A 17818-nucleotide genomic window follows, 5' to 3' on the forward strand; every position below is an offset into this window, starting at 1 on the left:
TAGAATATAATTCAAGTTATAAGTAGCATTATTAGTAGGTTTTATTTAATGTCAGATTGAATGTACCAAAGTTTTAGGGTCATATGCGCTTAGAAAGAAAAATTTGGAAGTGCCAATTAATTAGCCATCACGATCACGTTAAGTTGTAAAAGAACTGTTATATCTTTTAAAGATATGAGGGAATATTTATTCCACAGCTGTCACATTATAACTGGATAGAGCGATGGCATGTAGTATCGATGAATATTCTATAAGAGCTCGGCATGCCTCGGCGTGCCAAACCTCAACAATAGCTGACGTCATGAGTTGTTGAGCAAAGTGATGACATCAAGATCCTTGGGCCGAGGCCACGCGCCTACAGGCTTCCACTCAAATGGATGATTATCGACCAATAGAGTTCTTACTTCTATTTTCTTATTTTTCTGAAATTCAAATCTCTAATAATTTTTACGATAATCTATACAAATTAGCATGCGAAGTAAAGTTAATTAGAACATAGGAACACATTTGAACAGCTTTTATGTGTTCAACCAGGCTTCCACTCAAATGGATGATTATCGACCGATAGAGTTCTTACTTCTATTTTCTTATTTTTCTGAAATTCAAATCTCTAATAATTTTTACGATAACCTATACAAATTAGCATGCGAAGTAAAGTTAATTATAACATAGGAACACATTTGAACAGCTTTTAAAGCTATAGTGGTCACCTGTTCATCTAGAATTTTTGCCAATTCAAAGGAGACGATGACGTGTGAAAGTAGCACATCAGAGAAAGTGCAATAATCGTCTCCACTCTACTTCATCCCTGACCTAGCTGCACTGTAACAACAGAGTTTGTAATTTAATTTAATGGTAAAATCGTGGGGGAAGAACTAAGTGCAGTACAGCCGCTATCAATTTGATGAATGTCAACTTCAGACATTTTTGAAAATTGTTTTATATAACCAAATATCGTGCTAGGTATTTGTACGCAAGAGCATACGTTTGATGTAAGTACCAGTTCATGAAGGCGTCATGTGGAATAGTTGAAGAACTTCTTGGGGTTTAAAGTTTACCTCTTCCAAATTTTCATTTTCATGTCCCTGTTCTTCCTACAATTCAATCTAAAGAGGTAGGAGGGAATAATGACCTTAATGTGGTTGAACACTTCAGTTTAACATGGTCGACGTCGATTATAGATCTGCCTAAAGAAAACTGTATCCTACTGTCTTTGTAATTACAAGAACAAGTTTCCATTTTTGATAGGTAAACTAACATGCCGCGTATTGAAATTTATTAGAATATAGGACTAAAACAGTAAACAGAGCCTCTGGTTTTGATAAAATAATAGTGTAATAATAGAAATTAATCTCTCTCATAAGAAAAACAATACTTACAATTGCAACAAAAAACAACTCTGCAAATGTCAAAAGTAAATCAATGCAATTTGCTTAGACTCGCACAAAGTTGCTTATAACTTCATTTCCATTATATTTAATACAAGCCACCACCACCGTTGATTTATGATAACCGTAATTTATTTAATATGATTTACACTGCCTCTAAATTTTGGACTCGTTGATCTAGGAGTCCAGTTCGTACGCCAATAGGCTATAAACAGTCCAAATGTCATTCATTATCAGGAAATCTTTTAATAAATCTAACACCGACGCTTGAAAAATCGCACGAAAACGAGTTCATATTTGTGTTACTGAATATTCTGAACCATCCTCCCACTCGTCTTGTAACGGCGAATATTCCTGTTCTAAACGAAGACATGCTTATTTATAAAAGGGTACTGCCTTAAAGGTGCAGAAACAATGCAATTTTAGGTGTTATATTTATATTTAAGTGTTAATTGACGACTATATGATTTGGAAGTCTAAATATTTTATCAGTATTGTTCATAGCCACATATTCCCAAAGTGTTATTCCTTGAGATAAATGTAGGTAGGCCTACATCATATTAAATTAGGCACTCTTAAAATTTGGTAGGAAAGCTACGTAACCTAATATATATTCACCTGAAGTAACTTTAGAACATCTAGAAATGCCAATTTCCTTCAAGAAATAGTTTATCATGGAAGTTGCACAAATAAGGTCAAAGATAGCCCTGCTAATACAATACGCTCAATGCTGTATCGGTTCAGTTGTCTTTGTGGCATCCTAGAAGTAGTCTTGGAGATTAAGATGCGACCTTGCATGTCGGTCACTTTGGTCTTTGTGTTGGCTGGCACGTTAACCGGACACTTTCACTTGGTCGCGGCAGACTCGCTTTCTTCCGGCCGTTCAAGTCTCTTGACCGCTCGCCTCTCGGTTAGTGATATTATTTGTTTTTATCTCGAATCTCTCTAAGCTCTTTTTAGGACGATGGCGTGAAGACATTTTTGAATATCCAATATTAGTGAAATCCACCTATTAAGTAAAGCTAAAAGAAAGTATTGTGCACTGAAAGATAAAGTCTGATTTGGTGACATTTGGGTATTACATAATCTTATGTGGTCTTAAATTATACAGCCCGATCTATAGTTTTCAATAAAAAGGGGTTTTCCAGAAAAATAGGGAGAAAGGAGATAACATGCTTTCCTTGTAATTAAAATTTTAGGCTATTTGGAAGTTCGGGATGTAGCATTAAAATAGTGTCTGAGGGGATGTTGTGTTGCAAATTGCCCAGCTGATAGGTCAGACTTAGTTGAAACGTTTTAGGATATCTACATCTTGGTTATGATCTTATCTTATCTGGTCTGCTACTAATTCTTCAATAATTCAAACACATCCACTCTTATCCCCTTACATTAGGTTGTAGACGGAATTTGAGTATCTTGATCTTTTTTTATCGCCATCATTAATGGAATCGATGGAAAACCATATAAATTCTTGGAGATGGATCATACTAACCCCACACAGCAAGCTGGTGGTTATCTTACCCAAACTACCAAAATTCATTAGGACTCCTTGGAATTACTACTCGTGTTTTTTACCAGCTGAAGTGTATGGTTCAACTCTCCATTTACGTTTTAAGACTATCAGATCCATGACCAAGTGGTTTTTCCATGACGTTGATGGTTTCTAAGTTGTATTTTTAAGAAAGAGAGCCAGGCTCATTGGTTGAAATTATTTCTTAGGTAGTCTTAGATGTACGTCACAAACTCTCCATAAGCGTTTTGAAATGACCAGCTCCCGTGCCAATTGATCTTGCATGTCTTAATGACATCTACGTTGATTTTTAAGAGGAAGTGGCTGAAGTAATTTCCTAAGCAACCAAGATGTATAACCCAAACTCTCCATCAGCGTTTTGACGATCGGATCTGAGACGAAATCTTTTTTTTTTTTTTTTTTTTTTTTTGAGGTAGCCAGCCTCAATGAATGGCATAATTTTTTGAGTAGCCGAGAGATGTGTGGTCTAAACTCTTCATCAGCGTTATGAGAGGACCAGATCCAATGTCAATTGATCTTGTTCGAGGATGACAGCCTCTACAGTGTATTTTAACCCTTTTAGTGCCAAGCATAATTTGTTACAGTTATACTGAAAGTGCCAGGCCTTCACACACCTGTCTGTACCAAGATTGCCAGCCACTTTTGGCCAAAAATTACTCATTTTCTTTAAAAAAAACTCTAACTGGACCATTTTTTAAGATAAATTCCTATTTCTTTTTTTATATTACTCCTAGATAATTGTATTTTTCAAAAATATAATTAATTATACAACCAAATTTGTTTATTTATTTTTTAAAGGTAAAAATACTCAGTAAAAAATAAAAAAAAATATATTTTTTGAGTTTGACTTGAAATACAGTACAGAAAAAATCACATTAGCACAACATTAGGTACATGACTCAATTCCTCATTTAATTCTGAACAAAATCTCAAAATTTGAAAATGCTAACTTAAAAAAACATGTAAAATTTTACTTACCAGGAAAACATTCCATTTTGTGAATTAAATGTCAACTAATGTTTCTGGTTACTATAACAATATTAGTTAGTCAACCTTGCAAATATTTTCACTTTTCATTATCGTATCTTGTTTTTGAAAGAATAAAAATTAATTGTTCACTTATAAACACTAAAAATAACAAGTAACTCTTTACATATATGTACACATAGAAAAATCATAAACAAAAAACTCAGCAGAAGTGTGAAGGGTAACACTTTGTGTGTGTGCACCCCTCTCTTGCACTTAACACACACATACAAGGATTTTTTTCTTTTTCCTCCTCCTTTAGGGCTCTCAACACTACAAACACAACAGTTTTTTTGCTTGTTTTTTTACTTTTTAAAAAAATTAAAAATTAAAGTAAATTAAAAAAAATTAAATTAAACAAAGTAATACTTGGAAAGATTGTTTTATTGTGATTCCAAAACACTACTGATATGTTTATTTTAATTACTAAATATATTTTTAATCTTTTTTTTACAAAACGTCCTAAAAATAGGACGCTGGTAATCTATGCATAAACTGCCGACGTCCTAAAAATAGGACGCTGGCAATCTTCATACAATTATCCAACGTCCTAATTTTAGGACGTTGGCACTAAAAGGGTTAAAGAGAAAAGTGTTGGTTTATGTATTACTCACCAGTATTGAGTAACTAGACATATGACTTATAATAAGCATTGCTGTGTTATTGCTGTGTCCAGCGTGTCACACAGAGCATTGTAACATATGATCCCACAACAATGAGTTACGTATCCGCTCTAGGTCACATAGCATCCGTCCCGGCATTGTACATATAGATGTTGATTCTTTGTTGTGTGTATTGTCACTGGAATGCAGTTTATTTGAATGAGAAAACTAAATATTATTCCGACCCAGATAAAAGATTCCCGTGGAACTGAGATCAACCCTGTCGAGGCAGTGCCTTTTTAGACTTTACCTTGCTTCAGAACATTAAAGTCGGCTGACTTATGAAGTTGTCCACGACAAAGTAAATACATTAGCTTAGATATGTGAAGTTTGGTATGAACGTTATTATGACATTGTTTTCAAATTCTCATGAGATATTGCGAACAATATCATACCTCACCATTATTAGATACACGTAGGCTATATGCAATATAAATACTATGTGTTTGGAATAAATTGAATAAATGGATTTTAAATACCCACCACTTTTAAATGGCCTATACGCGTTTTGGAAGTTTTATTCCATAATTATGTCAAAGTTAAGCTAATATACACTTAGTAAACCCGTTTTAAATTATTTATCATTTTTTTAAAGCTTTGAAAATGTAGGAAATTGTGGGAAAAGGAGATTAGCACCTCTTCAAAGTCCAGAACCTCATCGAAGTTCTAATGAAAGTTATGTCGGAAACTGTAGAAAATAATTGTTATTTCTTTATTTAATGTGACATCCTTGGCAGTGACATAGCCTTAAAGCAAACTCTTCCCTTACATTTCTCAAGCTAATTTATTTGTCCTGGCTCAAATTATTGTATTTTATCAATCTTCATAATTTTCTTATACTATTTCGGACTTTACATAACTCCAAAAACGCCAGTGATGTAAGGTCCAGAGACCGCTGCCCATTCTACCAGACCATGTCTAACTACGTAGCTCAGTGCCTAAAAAATGTAGACCGCGGTGAAAGTCTGGTGCACCACCATCCACCTTCCTGCTGGCACCACCATCCTAAGCTTCCATTAGAACTATTTTTGCTCACCATCCACCTTAAGGAAGAGGTGGTAACGTCAAATTCTTTAAAATAAAGGGTAAATTAAGGGGAGTTTCACTTGAAAATGTTGAATTGTCCCCAAATCTCCACCAGTTTCAATGCAGACATTTTTTTTTTTAATTTTCAAAAACGTCGAATAATATATCTCTTTATCGTAATACCTCTATCTGAAAGATGTTGCTTTATTAAAGTCCCAACAGATGATTCTGATAATCGTGTCGTTCACCGTCCGTCTGTGTGATAACTTCTGATAAAATGGTCCTACAGACTTGAAACTTGGTACATACTATTTTGAAAATACGTTCCTCTTGGGTTTAAGAACCCTATTGATGTGGAGTCAAAAAGTCAAAGGCCAGTTCGTCGGCCTGTCTGACTGCTCGTCTATGTGATTTGATAGAAAAGAGCTCCGATAAACTTACACTTTTATTTGGGTTCCCCTTACTTCAATGAAGAATTAATTGATTTTGGGGTCAAAATTTAAAAGGGCAGTCCATCCATCTGTTACGTTCTCTCAGGTCCTTCGATACTTTGCTGGATAGGTTTATTTTAACATAACAAAATATTGCAGGAAAAAGAAATACAGGGATACTATTCACACTCATCATTGCTAGAAATGTGGAGACATTTTCTACTAATACATCGTCATCTGAATCACACGAAATAATGATATTTTGTTTAGAACTCATTAATAACGATGTAGGACTATAACCAAAAAAACATTTCAGACATTTATATGTAACAAAAGCTGAAACGTTTCGAGAATTGATGTCCGCCCTCTTCTTCAGGTGTCAAACCACGTCCACTTCTCGAAACGTTGTATTTTAGTTGATGCCACACATAAGTATGCCATATGTTCCAAACGCCGTTATGAGATTAATTAATATTGGTTTTCAGTTTTTTGATAAGATTAGATTCCCATATTTTAGAAACAGTACCAGCACTATGACGTAAATTTTGTCATCAGACAAATGGCAATAATAGTGGTACCTTTGAATATCACAGAACATGGAGACCTATATTTTGTAAATACACCAGTAATGCAGGTGTAGTTTCCTTTGAGTTCTTTTAGTTTAGTTATTTTTTAATGCCACTCACACCCCAGCCCAGAAAATGCTGCTTAAAAATCTAGGCTGATCTTGTTCGTCAGCCCTCCTCATCCTGCCGAATAGGTCAAAGGACTAGAGACTCTCAGTGGCATGCTATCTACCAAAAGGCAAGTCAGATTGTCAAAAGCTGCCGTGCCATTTGGAGCGAGGCATCCATCCTCCCATTGAAGACTCGAGACCACTGGGTACATCCGCCAAGTACGTCGAAGCATCCAAGACGCATTGGGGAGGAAGTAATGGTTAAGCAAAATCTGTTTACTGTAACCAGTGTTATTCATTTTTATGTGATAACAAACCAGACAGGATTCTTTTGGAAATTATCTCAGTAATTTTGGTTTTGAGTTAATTTCAGCGCTGACATGCCCATTATCAACTATAAATTTTTTATTGGCTCATTCAAAGGTACCTTTAAAATTTCTAACATCGGCCTTAATGGTGGATTCAAGATGGTCACACCCAAGTTAGTTAAACAATTTCACACATAGAAATATAAATACACGTAAAAAATAAACTTAACTTAATTTTATCGAAAATTTTAAAGCTAACAATCTCGACTCGTGGGTTTACATTTAATCACAGCACAATCCATTTTGGTGCGACCTCTCCCCCCTCCCCCCTCAACTAACAAGCATAGCATCATGTTACACCCTATAAATATACACTGAAATAAAACTTCCTACCATTGCTCAATCAGAAGTTTAATTGAGCTTTGTGATCACTTGGTATATAGTTTTCTATCAATGTCATGTCCACTTTCAAAGTACAAAAGACCGGCCATTGCACGTCAGTAAGCAATATCTTTTTTGATCCGAGCGCCGAATAAGGTGAGGAGTGAGCATACCAAATCATATTTTTTATTTCAAATTATTTTCTTTATGGTATATGTACATAACAATAAAAATAATAATATTCTTTATTGCAGGAAAAAATTAACAACAATTATACTGCGAGCGTCATATAATAATAAAAGCCCTAATCTAATAACTAACACAATTTAATCACATGTAAAATAATTGATAAATATCAAATTAAAATTACTTTTTAGGTACGTGACACCTGTCGCCGGATATCAGAAGGGGAGTTAGAAAAAATATTTTTTAAATGTTACTGAAGACTATCCCAGCGGCCCATCGCAAACTCGTCAACTGAGTAAAATGCCCTAGACACTAGGAAGTGTTTTAGACGAGATTTAAATTGTTTGTGGTTATTGACGCGTTTGATCTCTTCAGGGAGCCTATTGATTAGCCTTACACCAACCTGAGATGGCACGTATTCAAAAACAGTAGTTCTGTGCTGTGCCATACGAAAGTTGTCCCGGCCTCTAGTTCCGTATTGGTGTACGTCGCTACCCCGAAGTGAGACGCACTTGAATCGGCAGTATAGCACGACGTCGAGAATGTAGAGGCTAGGCAAAGTCAGCAATCCAACCTTTCCGAAGGCCACTTTACACGACTCTCTTTGATTTAATTTGTAAATGATTCTGACAGCTTTCTTTTGCATTCTAATCATTCTATTAAATTTGTATCTAGAACAGCCACCCCACAAGCTCAGACCATAAGCTAAATGTGGGTGTATTAGGCCAAAGTAAGCTGTCTTCAGAATGTCCAATAAACAGAATTTTGCCAAATTGCATATTACGTCATAAATGCCTGAAGCATCCTTTGAACAGACATGTGATCATTCCATGTCAGCCCTCGATGAAGGTGCATCCCAAGAAACTTGGTGGATTCTTCTTCTTCTATTACGGTTGCATCCACCATCACAATTGGTCGGATTTCGTTTTCATTTTGCCGCAAACAGAAATTAATCACGCTTGTTTCCAAATTTATTTTGGAAAAATGTTCAATGCATGAGTTGAGTTCTTCAAACGCTTTCATTTCAAGATCTGGTTTAGTTTTTGATCTAATACAGAGTCGTATCGTCAGCATCAATTCTAAGGATCTACAATATGTGTAGCCGTCCACTACGCAAATTCATGTTTAACATTGATTTCCCGGAAGAGAACCTCAGATGTTTGATGGACATATCCCCTCTTCAATCACAAAGTCAGCTGACTGCGAATGCCATACCCAAGGTCTAGCGGTAACGGCACGGCGATGCGCGGCGACGCGATGTCGTGCGTGCGTGTGCGCTATTGTCAGGATAACGGAGATGTCTTCACTCTACAGATCCTTGGACCGTAACCGGAGGCGAGCATGATCTTCATTGATCTGCGTGGAAAATGGCGGGCCTGTGAAATCCTGCTGTGAAGTTATAACGCTTCTCCTCGTGTGATGTCTTCATGCCTATATCTATCTACATGGGTGAATCGAATATTTGCATATAGTAGCTGAACCTATACAACACTATATACTTTTATCGCCAGAAACAATTTTAACATAGCATAGCATGCGTCACATAATAATAATGTTATATCCGTTAAAATAATAAAATGTCTTCTGCTAACAATTTCATTTTTAAAATATCGTAGTTAGTTAACAAAAGTCGAGCAGTAAAATTAATACATAAAATAATAAAAAATAACTTTGGATATCAACGCTCCTGTACTACCGCACATTGAAGCTAGTGAGATGGTCCATGAATTCACCAACTGTATAAAATGAATGAGACACTAAAAAGTGTCGCAATGCACTTTTGAACCGATTTACATCATTTATTGGATTTTATTTCTTCAGGGAGCCCATTTAGAAACTTTATGCCGGCTTGAGAATGAAGATGCTCGTATCTTCTCAATCTATGCTGAGCAGGTCTGAGATTTTCTCGATACCTTGTATCGTAGTTGTGAATGTCACGACCTCGAACCATTGCTCTTAATCCGACAATGTACAGTAGTCTCCAGTATATACAAACATGGCAATGTTAGTATTTTGAGCTCCCTAAATGAATTCCTACACGACTCTCTAAACTTTACTTTAGCAATAATTCTGATAGCTCTCTTCTGCAAAACAAAAACAGTCTGTGGAAGTCGCTATTTGAACAGCCACCCCACAATATAATACCGTAGGATTTAATGTGGGTGGACCAAACCGTAATATGCAGGCTTCTTTATTTGATCTGAAGTCTTCGGCAATACCTCTCAAGACATAAATATTACTTGATAGCCTCGCACAAACACTGTCCACATGGTTCCTCCAAGTCAACCCTCTATCGAGGTGTGTTCCCAGGAACCTCTCAAGACCAGACTTCTGAAATATCTTCTGTGGGTTCGACTAGCAGAAGCGTCGCACAAATAAATATAGTTGTTAGATAATTCCTTAGCGATTGGTGATTTTGGAGAGGGAAAACAATTTGAAAACTCTCCGCTATGGATAGTTTAAATAATAACTTTGCTATTAAATGAAATGTTATATTTCATACTCATTGAATAAATAGTAATTCAAATAATAGTATTTCAATAGTAGTAGTTCTAAGAAACTGGGCCACTTCTCTTTTCCTGTTCATTTCACAATTAAAAACTACAAGAAGAAACAATACATAAGACATAACAATATCTTCCGATTCAGGTTTATGACCCATCAGCTAATTCCCATTACTGTGGATATATCATTACAGTTAAACAACCCAGTACTGATAACCCCATATGCAACTTTCTTTTTCAAAGTACAGGCAGGCAAAGGTCACTCACAATGGTTTTGAGAACCGATTTCCACTTTATTAAATATAAAATGTTCAATTATGTTTCAAATAATTTTATGGTTTTTTTTCTTAATATTCAATCTACGACTCCAGTTTTTTTTTCTTATTTTCAAGCAAAAAGAATTTCTGTATTTTTATTGTAAGAGGAAATATATTTAATATATATATATACATTATTTTAACTTTTTTGTTATTATAAGAATTATTTATTGCTGAATTAATGTAATTAACATTAATGTAGATGTATTTATGTAAAACAATACGCATGTAAAGTATGTTAAATATAATCAAAACACGGTTTTAATCAAATTTTCTCCCTCGATTAGCAATGCTAGTGGGTTAGGTACAGTTATATGCATACAGCAATGTAATCAATGTTTTTCTTAAAATAAATTAATTTTGAATTTGAATTAACACTCTCAGTCCCACGTGAAGATTTACGCTAATCATATTAACACTTACTGTAGAGTAACATTGACGCCTGAGAATGAAAGTGTTATGGACTGTGTAGTGCATCTTCGCACTAAACTTAACACTGAAACCCGCAGAGAAGTTGTAAGACATTCACTGGACGTGGAGGGCAGATGGTACTTCGAATTATGATCCTTAATTCAATCTGAATTTTGGTTTATTTATTGCAAATTAACATTATTTTCACTGCTTATTGCGAATACAAATGTAAATCTAGGTACAGTAAAATTTAGTTTATTCAGTCACCCATTTGCACATACAACATCAGATCCAACTAATTTCCATTTTCCGAACAGTTTTCTCCAACGACTCATTGTGAAGTCATGACTAAGTAGAATGCTCTAGGTCGTGCTCACGATCTTTCAATCGACTTTCATCGTTCAGTGAAACTACTTTCAGAAATCCGATTGATTAGTCTGACACCAATTAGTTTGGGCAAGTGTTCTGAGGCCATCACTCGATGACCTTGAATTGTAGTCTTCAATGCCTCTTGTTTCATAGAGAACAATATTCCCGATCTGAACCATACCACTGTCTGAATGACAGTACAGGATCACTTTTAGAACATAGGTACATGGCCAAGCCAGCAATCCGAACTTCTTGAGTCACCAGTGAAAGACTATCTAAAATTCAAGTTGTTCTCATAGCTTACGAGTTTGAAAACTTGTTTAGTTGTGTGCTTCGCAGAACCATTCTAAGATTTTATTTCGTACGTAAAATGGTGATAGATAAGGCAGCAATGTGCTATCTTCAAAATTTATCGGGTGCCGAAAGTGATTCATTTACCTAAGACATGAATGTCTAAGGTATCTAGAACAAAAATATGTTAACATGACTAATGACTATATCAAGTCACTACTCGATCAAAGCCATCTTTAGAAACTGTTGACACTCTACGGATCGAAAGAATTTCGAATGGCTTGTATAAAATTCATGTCAATAAAATTTCGAATTCATGCCTTTATTTATAGTCTAGTATAGATCATTGAGGAATCCCATTCTTGCTCTAGTGTAAATCATTGAGGAACCCCATTCTTGCTCTAGTGTAAATCATTGAGGAACCCCATTCTTGCTCTAGTGTAAATCATTGAGGAACCCCATTCTTGCTCTAGTGTAAATCATTGAGGAACCCCATTCTTGCTCTAGTGTAAATCATTGAGGAACCCCATTCTTGCTCTAGTGTAAATCATTGAGGAACCCCATTCTTGCTCTAGTGTAAATCATTGAGGAACCCCATTCTTGCTCTAGTGTAAATCATTGAGGAACTCCATTCTTGCTCTAGTGTAAATCATTGAGAGGAACCCCATTCTTGCTCTAGTGTAAATCATTGAGGAACCCCATTCTTGCTCTAGTGTAAATCATTGAGGAACCCCATTCTTGCTCTAGTGTAAATCATTGAGGAACCCCATTCTTGCTCTAGTGTAAATCATTGAGGAACTCCATTCTTGCTCTAGTGTAAATCATTGAGGAACCCCATTCTTGCTCTAGTGTAAATCATTGAGGAACCCCATTCGTGCTCTAGTGTAGATCATTGAGGAACTCAATTTGTCATTTTAAAATTTACTGACATTTACTGAAAGAGGCATTTCCGCTATGCACGTTCTACTTTCTAAAGGCCAATACATGGAAGCAGGGACCAGTATTAGGCGTAATTTAGACTTATGCATTTAATAATTCAATCAGAAGCTGTCTATTCATTATAAGCATGTTAATACGAATGTATATCATAGACGTTTATGTCCAATCTAATCATTTTAACCAATGCTGGAAGACTCAACCCACATTTTCCACTCTGTATATTTAATAGTACATAAGATTTAGAGATGAGGAGTTCGTTTTTCCATTGATCTAAAATATAAGATTATGGGTTTGGGTCCTTCCAAGAGGACCCTAACCCATAGGAAGAGGAAGATATTTTAAATATGCAATTGGACAAATGAACAAATCAATAGTTGCTTTAGTCACAAAAGTTCATGGGAGGGTTAACCTTAAAACAACTCTATGTACAACAAACAATCGCTTTTTCCATTTCAACAAGTCCTATTTGAATAAAAACTTATTTATTCTTTGTATTGATTTTATTGAAGCATATAGACACTTGTATTACCATCCATTCAAGTTCATTTTCGTACAAAATATTATCAATCATTATTCATCAAATCTTGATAAAATCTAGCATAAGTCAAATCAAAGAGTAGCAAGGTGAGATTATGAGATATTTCAGTCTCCTATGGGGAGTGAGCTACGGTTGTATTAAGTTTGGGCATCATTATGAAACTATTCTATCTTTACCTCACGACGCGATGTCTTTTATGGTGGTTGTTGAAAAACTATTTCTTTCCCACGTTATACAAGGAACAGTTGGCTCAGGCCGAAAGATCCAGTGTTGTTTTGCCTCACCAGAAACCAAAAGCCCTACCGAGACCTATTGTCGTGTAGACGAAGCCGACGGTCCGTGAAATAGATGCGACTCCCGGCCCTGGCCGATGATGTGAAAAGAGTAATGATGAAAGAGACCGGGGGGGGGGGTTGGGGGAGTAATCATCGTACACGAAATGCCACTATTTTACTGCCATTCACAGGCATTTGAACTTCCGCCACGTTCAATCCAAGATGAAGGTTAAAAGTTGTATATTGGATTAAGTTTTTTTAATCAAAACTGGATTGTCTTACTGAAGTACTAACGTAAGGACTTCTTCAGAACTAATTATTGTTGTGAATGTAGAGATTGACTACCCTGCACCTCCCTCTTCGTGCAGCGCCTGCAATGTTTAATAAATTGAGGTGAAGAGGTATTCTCGTTGTCTGGACAGTTGCACAACTGAGTACACTACGATGTTTTAGACACGATATCAAAGCACGGTGGAGTTTTCTACTCATAATATGGATATGGTTAGAAGGGTTGATTCAATGTGAACGTTGAGTTTAGCAAGTGTTAATGCTTTGGAATCCTGTCAAAACATCGTAGTGCACTCAATTGTGCACCTGATGAGACAATGAGAATACATCTTCACTTAGATTAGACTATTTTTTGTGGTGTAGGTGTCTCTGACTCGAAACGATGCAGAGTTCGTTGTGAGCTCCTTCGTTGTCGACTTTTGTTGATCTCTTCAAACTAACATGACTCCAGATTCCAGGAGGCAAGTCTGTGACAGCGTCAGATTTCAGACATGGAAGCTAAACTGGAGCTAAATATTCATGTTGAATCATCCTTTCCCACCATATCTAAGTTATTATTATTATTCTTATGAATGTTCCAATCTACAACAATGTATCTATACGACAGATTATAACAATTTATCGTATCTCTCAAAATTGGAATCCTTTCAAGAAAATGCCGTGTTTTAAGTTCAACCACAGCCATTGTTTTGGCGCCTTAAAGGATTAGGTCTAGTATGATTTATCATTCGGAAATGTGACATTTATTTTTGTTATTCCAACTTAACCATTTAATTTGTTATGATAGAATTATATTATCTCTTATTACTGAAAAATGTGTGATCAAAGAAAAAATATATTCCCTTTTTAAGCCCTGGTCCTCCAATTTCTATGTGGCTCGGCAACCTTTCAAGGACCGGAATTTTACTCAATGTGTCACAGTCATACTGTAAATCTTTGTCGAAAAATAGAGACTTCTACTACAGTTAGTATAGCTTTAAGTAAAAATGAAATATAGGCCTACAGCAAAATACATATTTATAGGTCATACTTCTGGTATGAAACGTAAGCTGAAGCTGACTAGTTAGAACTTCTCTGCGTGGCTTTCCTTATTCGCGAGATCTTGAGGCGTAGTCGTAGTGATTCAGAATGCAGATTCGTAATGGTCATATAAATGGTACTCATTTTCCTAAGTGTCAATAAAGTTCAACTTTCACTGTGGCTTTTGAAGTGGTCCTGACTTCCATCCTTGATTATGAATCCTTCCTTGATTGCATCCATAATCAAGGCTTCCCCTGACTTGGAGGTAAGATTTTGAGGTTGGTTTGAGGTCTAATACTCCTTAGTCACACTTACCAGACCCTATATCGACTTGAATGTTATAACTGAAAACGACGATCTCATCTTCAACTTCAACCAAGCCATATGCCCCATACTTTCATCATTAACATTTGGTTAGTCTTCAAATATAATAACAGTGTAGGTTAGAGATATACTTCGTACAATCCATTGGATTGTAGTAATCTCATAATGGACCAGAAGACGGTTTAAATCATTTTAATTTTTAGTTTAAATTAACATTTTTGATCTAAAATAAGTAGATATTGTAATGAGAGTGAAGAAGGCCTTAGAGTCTGGTTCATTCTGCACTAATGGACTAATGCCGTGAGAAAAAGTATTTGGATTCGCTAGAGTCCTTTAGCAATACTTTATTTAATCTTTAATATCACACAAGCAGTTTGATTGAACGACTAGGTCTGGTTTAGCCAGTAGGGCCAACCAGTTAGAGTATCTTTGTTGCAAAAGTTAGGGCTCTCCAATATTGCATAGGGCTCTCCAATATTGCATAGGGCCGTTTTGCTATATCGGAACTTTCAGTTTGTATTAGTTATTAAGTCCTTTTGACTTGTTTAACTCACATTCAGAATCCAGTAAGTTCCAAAAAATCCTAACCCAGAAACCTCTTAGGGTCGCACACGTAAGCTTTCTTATGAAATTGAACCTTTCAAGCAAATTCGATCCACGGCGGTAAACAACCTGATACGACTGATACGCAGACCCTCAGCCCGCCTTAACCTCACTTTATCCAGTTTTTGCCTCCAGCTCCAGTACAAGATGGCGGGCTGCCCGATGACCCGCGAAGAACCGTCTTGCCACAGCTGGATGCCCTACACTGCCTTTGCTCTGCTATTGTTCGTTTCACCGCTCGCTTACATCCGGATCTGGAGATAAAAAAACGTTTTTGTGTTACTTTTTTGTTTGTTTGAACGGGAAATCTGTCGTCAAGGTTTATTTTTCTACTTCAGGATTCTCACACTGAAGTCAAGAGTATCATCTCTGATCATTGTATTTAAATTAACGACGCTATAGCCTAATGGTCTGATAAGAGTGGTAATCAGACATCGGAGTATCCTTTATTTTATTGTTGACTCAAATAGCCTGCTGAGAGGATATTATCCTCTCAAGTTAATTCCTGAACATGAGTGCTTGTCGCCGCCACATATAATACAAAAATAAAATACCAAGCCTAAAATAAAGTATTGTGTCACGTTTTCAATGCAAACATACTAATGTGTCCTCGTCTATGCATATCACAGAAGCGTAAAAAATTGTTTTAATGCTATTTTAAATATGGTCGTACCCAATGTATACTACCCAATGTATAATATGTATATGTATTGTATATGTATGTAGTGTTTCAATTGGGGCAATGTGCGGATATAATTCGAGGAGTAATTTTAAAATGTTAAGCTGAAATAAGTCAAAAACGTTCATAAAAGTGATAAATTGGTCTAGTCAATTATCGTGGTTCGATTTATTTTTTCAGTTGTGCCACTGCCATTTTCCCCTTTTACCCTTGATACGAGCTTGAGACTAAGCTCTTGAAACCGAATCCTGAATCCGCTACCCATTCTCCATTTCGTCATCCTAAACTAGATAACATTTGGATGTCTTCATTAATTTATGTTGGTTATTTAGCAAATTCTTCGTTTTCTGTTATGTAATAAATATCTTGAGTTGATGAACTAATCATCGCAAGCTCTGATAATTGATATGTCATCAATACATTGACGTTGAGGATTAATTTATCTCCATTCTTAGTTTTGGAATTTATACGTGACGACAGTACCTACCATGAAAATGTTGAGTTTAGCTCCAGTTCGTCCTCCTCTTGGTCCAGCGTCTGGAATCTGACGCTGTCACAGACTTGACTCTGGAATCTGGTGTCATGTACGTCATGTTCACTAAGAGGAAGATGAACTGGAGCTAAACTCAAAATTTGCATAAAATCAATCCTTCCCACCATGGCTACGCTACCTACCATGTTATGCAAACTTTAGAATTAAAGAAAATATGGGTATTTTTAACAGTGAAGAATTTTAGAAGGATAAACATTTGGTTTTGTCAAGAACTATTTGAATCCAAACTGATAACGCATTTAATATTCGCAGGTTTGACTCTTCAATCGTATTCTTTTTTTATTCTGGCCCCTCCCTTGTTATCTACCTACCTTGTTTCAAGATTAGCATTTAAATTGCTTGTTGTCTTATATTCTATCAATTTATCATATGTACTTACTTATCTTACTTATACGAATCCTGATAATATCGTTATCAGTTCGTGATAATATAAGACGTCAGTTGGTAAACTAACAGCCATCAACACTACCGAAATAGCTCTGAGAAGTTTGCGTGAAGTTTACAATGAAATTTGTGTGAGCTACGACAAAACTTTCAAAAGAAGATTAATTTATTTATTAATTACAAATACAGCTTTTGTAATTGCCTGCTAATATTTAAATACACAGGGTGGTTCCGAAATAGGGTGCAAAACTTCGTGAAATAGTTACATAACTTACATAATAATAAAGAAAGTGTCCCTTTAAATAAAAATTATAAAATTATTAGTTTTCTGTCCATATGTCTCTGTTTTTTACGTTGAGTACCTTTATATGTAGCTACAAGCTATACAGTTACACTTATAAATACCTTTCTCTAAAAACACCATAACATTTTTCACGACAAAATCCAAAATAGAACCTTATTAAATTTGATAGTTCCACAAAACTTCACTGTGAACAAAAAACTATTTACAAATATGACAAAAGCTTTTAAATTTTATACTACTTCTTAATTATTAATCACAAAATAAATGTAAAAAAAAGCTACGACATTTTTCTCCAACCAGTTATTAATGATAACTAATCTTAGATATGTTAATAATTTTTATATTATATCTATACTTTATATTATATCTATATTTTTATATTATATTATATACATTTTATTATA

General features: G+C 35.5%; 1 protein-coding gene across 1 annotated transcript in view; it reads left to right on the plus strand.

The window, feature by feature from the left end:
• Positions 1–17818, plus strand: part of LOC124353498 — a 43148-nt gene that overhangs the window by 10158 nt on the left and 15172 nt on the right. The window lies entirely within an intron of this gene.

Source organism: Homalodisca vitripennis, chromosome 2 (assembly GCF_021130785.1).
Source record: "Homalodisca vitripennis isolate AUS2020 chromosome 2, UT_GWSS_2.1, whole genome shotgun sequence".
Classification (NCBI taxonomy): Eukaryota; Metazoa; Arthropoda; class Insecta; order Hemiptera; family Cicadellidae; genus Homalodisca; species Homalodisca vitripennis.